Source organism: Arachis ipaensis, chromosome B08, assembly GCF_000816755.2.
Source record: "Arachis ipaensis cultivar K30076 chromosome B08, Araip1.1, whole genome shotgun sequence".
Lineage (NCBI taxonomy): Eukaryota > Viridiplantae > Streptophyta > Magnoliopsida > Fabales > Fabaceae > Arachis > Arachis ipaensis.
In genome coordinates, this window is record NC_029792.2 from 80,173,651 (window position 1) to 80,179,740 (window position 6,090).

The 6,090-nt window shown below is 36.0% G+C and overlaps 1 long non-coding RNA gene across 1 annotated transcript; it reads right to left on the reverse strand.

Moving 5' to 3' along the window:
- On the reverse strand, positions 208–1,366 carry LOC110265948. The gene is made up of 2 exons (XR_002352643.1): positions 808–1,366; positions 208–529 (listed from the first exon to the last, which is right to left on the reverse strand). It is a non-coding gene; the product is annotated as an uncharacterized LOC110265948 (long non-coding RNA).

Sequence of the window (6,090 nt, forward strand, 5' to 3'; positions counted from 1 at the left end):
TCGCTGCAAAATATAAATTTTCAGTCCTTTTTTATTACCAAACCTACAAATATAGTATGCAATTTTATTACAAGACAAATTAAACAATAATTAGTGACATGATTTTTACTATAATTGTTTTATACATTAAAAAAATAATACTCAAATACAATAAATCTCAAATTCAAATTCCAAAACTAAAAACTGAAAAAAAATACAGAAACAATAGAACTTAAACCCTAAGTCCTTTATTGTTCCCTCTAGCCCTATGAAACTTCCTTCCCTTAGATCGTACAAATCATTACAAGCTCTATTTGAAACCAAACACACAGTCCTGCAAAAAAAAAAAAAAACAAAAACTTTGCAAACTAGTTATATTTATCTCCGTCGTCAACATCTTCTTATAGTAGGGCCCATGCACTGCCCTTTCTTAACCATCAAGTTCTCTGGCGGCTGAGTCTCCTCTAACCATGTCACTTATGATGCTTCCACTAGTAGGTGATAACATGTAGGTAATAATTAGGTGATAACATGTGCTACAGAAGAGAACCTGCATATAGGTATCATAAAGGTTATCATTAAGCACAGAAGAAAAAGTAGCTGGCAAGCAGTGGATATTTACCGTATTCATGATATGCGCATTCAAGAGTCTTTGATACAATTTTACTTTTCAACACCTAAGTTAATCCCTTTTCTTGATTGTTCCAGTACCAATAATGATCAAGAAGATATAAAGAGACATTAAAAAACTCTTAAAAGGAACACTAAAGTAACATGCAGCGAAGTGAATACATTTTATGGTGTAACAACTGGTGCATATTCACATACCTTGTCCTTAACCAAACCACCAAAAGTGAATACCCCAGCTTCTTCTAATGCAACAAGTACTCTCTTCTGCATAAATAATCCAAGCTTAAAAGTGTAAATTATTTTGCAAAACGCAGCAACCAAAATAGAGGCATTACAGTTGCAAGAAATTTTAGTTTGTGCCAACTTAATATCAACACCAGGATGAAATACAAACTGAGCAAGTTCAGCTAGCAATTGCAAGATGGTGATAAAAGTCAGTAAACATTGATCAAAACCACATGTAACAACTCAAACTTATAAGAAATGTTCCCCACGTCATCAAACATCTTAATTCCGTTTTTTCACTACTTATGTTGCACAAAGATATGAATGTAACCAACTTATTCAAGTTTTCACGAGAAAAAGAATAGAAGTATCTGCACCATCTATCAATATATACCAAAAAAAGAAAAGCAACATATAAAATCTACCGAGCTTAAACCTAAAAGTAAACCAATAAATAGCCTTAATTTAATGGTTTCATTTACACCTTAATCTCTTATATCAATTTAATTTATAATGCATTGAATTGATGAATTTTTACTTACTAACTGGATTGTTAACAGTTCACTCCAGATAGAAATCTTTTACCATCAAAGGAGACGCTAATTTCTAGAAGACCAAAGCAAGAAAAAACTGCGTGAAACACAGATCAATTCACAGAAGAAAATCAGAAGGAGTATATAATTATCTTTCTTCCTTCACTTAATTTCTGTCTAACTATCTGCCCCAAAGTTGGCTGAAAATTAGGAAGGGAAAAAGAAAGAGATTAGAATTACCAATAACACAAAAAACTACCAAATGCAAACCTGCTCCCCTTTTATTAATCCAAAACAACACATGCATTGCCTGACCTTGACACTTAAAAAAAGGGGGGGGGAAGCCATGAAAGTATTTTACCTTGACTGGCTGAAAAAACTCATCAACAACATTTTTTTCCCTTGAATCATCTGAGGGTGAACAAACTTCAAGAGGAGCTACCGAGGCATTAGAATGTGCACCGACTCCAGAATGGCTAGATGAAGCACCTTGCCAGGGCAAAAAAACTGATGCAACAAGGTCATACATCATTATTCCAGCATCAGCCAGGGCAAGACTCGCACCTACTTCAATCGCATAGGTAAATTGGTATTTATTTGAATCAACAGAGTATTCATTTGTATCTTAAAATGAAACGACAAATTCAAAAGATTAAAAACTCATCAGCTATACTAATAAGTAATGTGTAGCATGAAAGGTATGCCAAATAAGTAATGTTATTCTCCAAAAAATGTCAAAAAGAAACTTTACTTCCTTACATGAATGAAAACCTCTAAAATTAACAATCTGGTACCAATAATGTTCCTTGTAATTTTAGCTGACAATCCAGAACTGTAAGCATAAAGGATGTCATCAATATCTTCAAATCATCAAACCAAAGCAAATCCAGAACAGTAAATTTTAGGTCCAGTCTCCTTTACGTGGAGCTGAATATGACAAGAAAAAAATTTTAAGAGAGACACTTGGAGGCTAGTTGATACATTGAGATGTTTGTGTTTTAGATTTCCTTCCAAAACAAAAAATTTAAGAATCATGGTGTAACATAAAAGACAGAAGCGGCACCGAATAGTTAAAATCAAATATCAATCAAGCAAAAATATCAAATTCTAATCTTTAAATACCATGATCCCACCCACTTCCCTATGTGTTAGCCATAATCCCTATAGAAATAAATGGCATATCAAACAACACATTATAAAACCGTTTTAGTGCCAATGTTTTCCCATCTTTAGGTTATAAAAAAAATTAAAAAAAAAAGAAACCTTAATGCAAAAAACCTAGTTTTCCATGTTTCTTCAATTCTTCTAAATGATATGTAAAGCAAAGAGAAGCCGCACACTTTCTAAGACATCATGCTCCTATCTTAAATTACTAATCTAGAGATTTAAGTAAAAAAAAAAGCATAATCCTACATAATACAACAAAGATTTCAGTTTTCACAAGAGTATACATTTTACAAACAGTAAAAATGCACACACTAACATTGTGAATGCTAAATTAAAAGTCACCCACATCGCAATTTTCTAATACAATTTTCACATAGTCCAAAAATCAAACGAGTAGCTCAAATTCCTCCTCAAATAATCAGAACAATAAAGATAATTACAAGCCCATATAACTAAACAAGATTTCAACTCTAACAGAAGCTACTTACAGCTCAAAATAGTAATACATACCATCGTTTCAAAACCCCTTTGATCCGAGTGAACCTTGATTATCATCCTGAGAGCAGAAACACACAAAACCCACATATAAGAAACAAAAAAAAAGATTAAAACTTTGCACCATTCATCATGAACTGAGAGTCATATATATCTATAGAAAAGACAGTGTGAATGTGCTAGAATTTTGAAAAATTCACAGAAATTGAAGAAAACGTACCTTAGTAGAAGCCATTGGAAAGGCTCAGAAGAAGTTAGAGAGAGAGAGAGAGAGTGCAGTAGAGTACAACAAAGAGAGAAAGATGGAGGGAGAGAAAGAAAGAGAGAGACACGGAGAAAGAGACAACGTCAGCGCCACCAAGCAAAAGAACGTGGAGTTGTTTTCTTCTTCTTGTTTAATCACCAAGCTCTTTCCACAATTTATTCCTACTTTAAATTGCAGGTTAGAATTTAGGTAATGACTTAGCTTCATACTAATAACATAACTGTATCCAGATTTAAAAATCCCCAAAAAGTGCCATTTTATGCATCATCTATTGAAAATGCAAGCAAAACTATTGTAAAATAGTTCCCTTTCAAAATATCACCGCAATTTAATATATAATAGGCAATCAGATAGACATATGATTTTAAGGTTTAAAAAAGATGCATATAATTTTAAACTAATAAAACTTTTAAAAAATAACACTAAAATTATCTTCCCTAATATAATGTAAAAAAATCAATGAAAATATTTGCCATACCCTGAACTGTGAGGTGCCTTCCGTAAATGTTTAAGTTGTGCAGGTTTCGCTGCTGAAGGTACAATCCCATAATTTGTTCCAATCTTACCAATTCTGTCATCTTCAAGGTCTTCTTCTCCAAGGCCTTCACCTCCGCCATGGTGGGGTGTAGTCCCTGCTTCCGTCCTGCGCTGCCACCACATGTGTCTCCGTCTCGTTCACTTTCCCTGCCAAAAGCCTCCCATTTGACACCGTCACTCACTCACGAAACCTGAGTGATCAAAATAAACTAAAATAAAATAAGAACAGAGAGCACTAAACCAAAATTGAAATGAGAACATCAAACAACAAATTAAAATCAAATAATTAAAAAACCGCAACCACAAAAGTTAGAGAACAAATTCAAAATCAACAAAAATCAAGAATCAAGAACAGAACAGAAACTGACAGTGAAAAATAGATGCAGACAAAATACAAGAACAAAAATCAAGAACAGAATCGAGCAATGAAAAATAGATGCAGTGAAAAATCAAGAACCAAAAATCAAGAACAGAATCAATTCAAGTACAGAACAGGAAAAAATAGAAGCAGTAAAAAATCATAAAGAAAATCAAGAATCAAGAATAGCAACCAAGAGAATACTAGAGAACTGCAGAAAGTAAAGTGCTTACAGTCTTTAGATAACAAACTCAACCACAACAATTACAAAATGCCAACTGAATATAAAGTGCTTACAGTCCGGAGAGGGTTGTTTCGTGACAGAGACAAAAGAGGTGCTTGGTGACGGCGGTCTTCTTGGCCGCGGAGAGGTGCTTGGTGACGGCGAGGGCTTCTTGCACGATGGCACTCTCTGCGATGGAGAAGAGCGCCGCGGTAGGGACTCGCGGCTTGGTGACGAGAAACGCGCCACCGCCGCGGATTGCGTGAGAAGGATGGCGGGGCAGGAGAAGGGCGCCGCAGATGGAGGAGGAGGTAGGGACGCGCTACGGTCTACGACTCTATCGATGGAGGGGGCGCTATGGAGGAGGATGGAGATTCCAGAACAGGGGTTAGGGACTGAGGGAGGCGCTGCATGAGTGAATCTCACTTAGGGTTAGGGGTTTCGTTATTAGGAGTATTAGGGATTAGGGATGTGATAAAAGATTAAAACAACGGAAGCTTTTTTTTCATATACGAAGGAAAGCTTTTTTTTTTTGGGAACCTTTTGGCCACGCTTTTGAAGCGTGCCAAAAGATTTACAGAAAACAGCCACGCTTTTAAAATGTTCCCATAACAAAACTCTATCGCCACATTTTGAAAGCGTGTCTGTTTCTCTCTATGACTACGCTTTTTAAGTGTGGCAAAAAAAAGTGTGGCCAAATCTCAAATCAATTGCCACCCTCATTAAAGCGTGGCCGTTGACCCCTTTCACCACGCTTTTAAAGCGTAGCAAGAAAAAAGTGGTCAAATCTCTATTTAATCGCCACGCTCATAAAAGCGTGGCCATTGACCACTTTTGGCCACGCTTTTGAAGCATGGCAAGAAAAAAGCGTGGCCATAGGCTTTTTTTCTTGTAGTGAAAGGAGTATAATCACCCAAGAACAAACTTTATGGTTTGAGATGTACAACCATCTATTAGAGCTCAAATCTCACAAGGTATATTGTTCTAGCTCTTTTTCTATGTTCTATGAAAAAAAGATGCTTCAAGCAAGTTAATCAATGGCATGCTTCAAGCTAAATTGGGAAAATAAACAAACCAACAATAGAAATAGATAAACTAAAAGACTAGAACAAATAAAAGTAGAAGAGAAACTAAATTAAAGGAACAATGAACCTAGAATTGAGAAGAAATAAACCTAAAACTAAGAGAAATCCAAAAACCAAGTGAAAGGAGAGAGCCTTTCTCTCTAGAAACTACATCTAAAACCTAATTTGTGAATAATGAGAAGTGTCTCCATGAATCCCTTGATTCCCCCACTCTGTAGTCTCTAATCTATATTTTCTGGGCCGAAAATTGGGTCAAAAACAGCCCAGAAATCGCCCCCAACGATTTCTGATACGTCCAGCACGTGGCTCTGTCATGCGTACGCGTGGATTGAATTTTCGCCAGGTCACGCGTATGCGTGATCCACGTGTGCGTGTTACCTAACAGCATGGCAACTATAGCAAATTATATATCATTTAGAAGCCCTGGATATTAGCTTTCCAACGCAATTGGAACCGCCTCATTTGGATCTCTGTAGCTCAAGTTATGGTCGATTTAGTACGAAGAGGTCAGGCTAGACAGCTCAGCAATTCCTTCAATTTCTTGTATTCCTTCCACTTTTGCATGCTTCATTTCCATCCTCCAAGCCATTCCT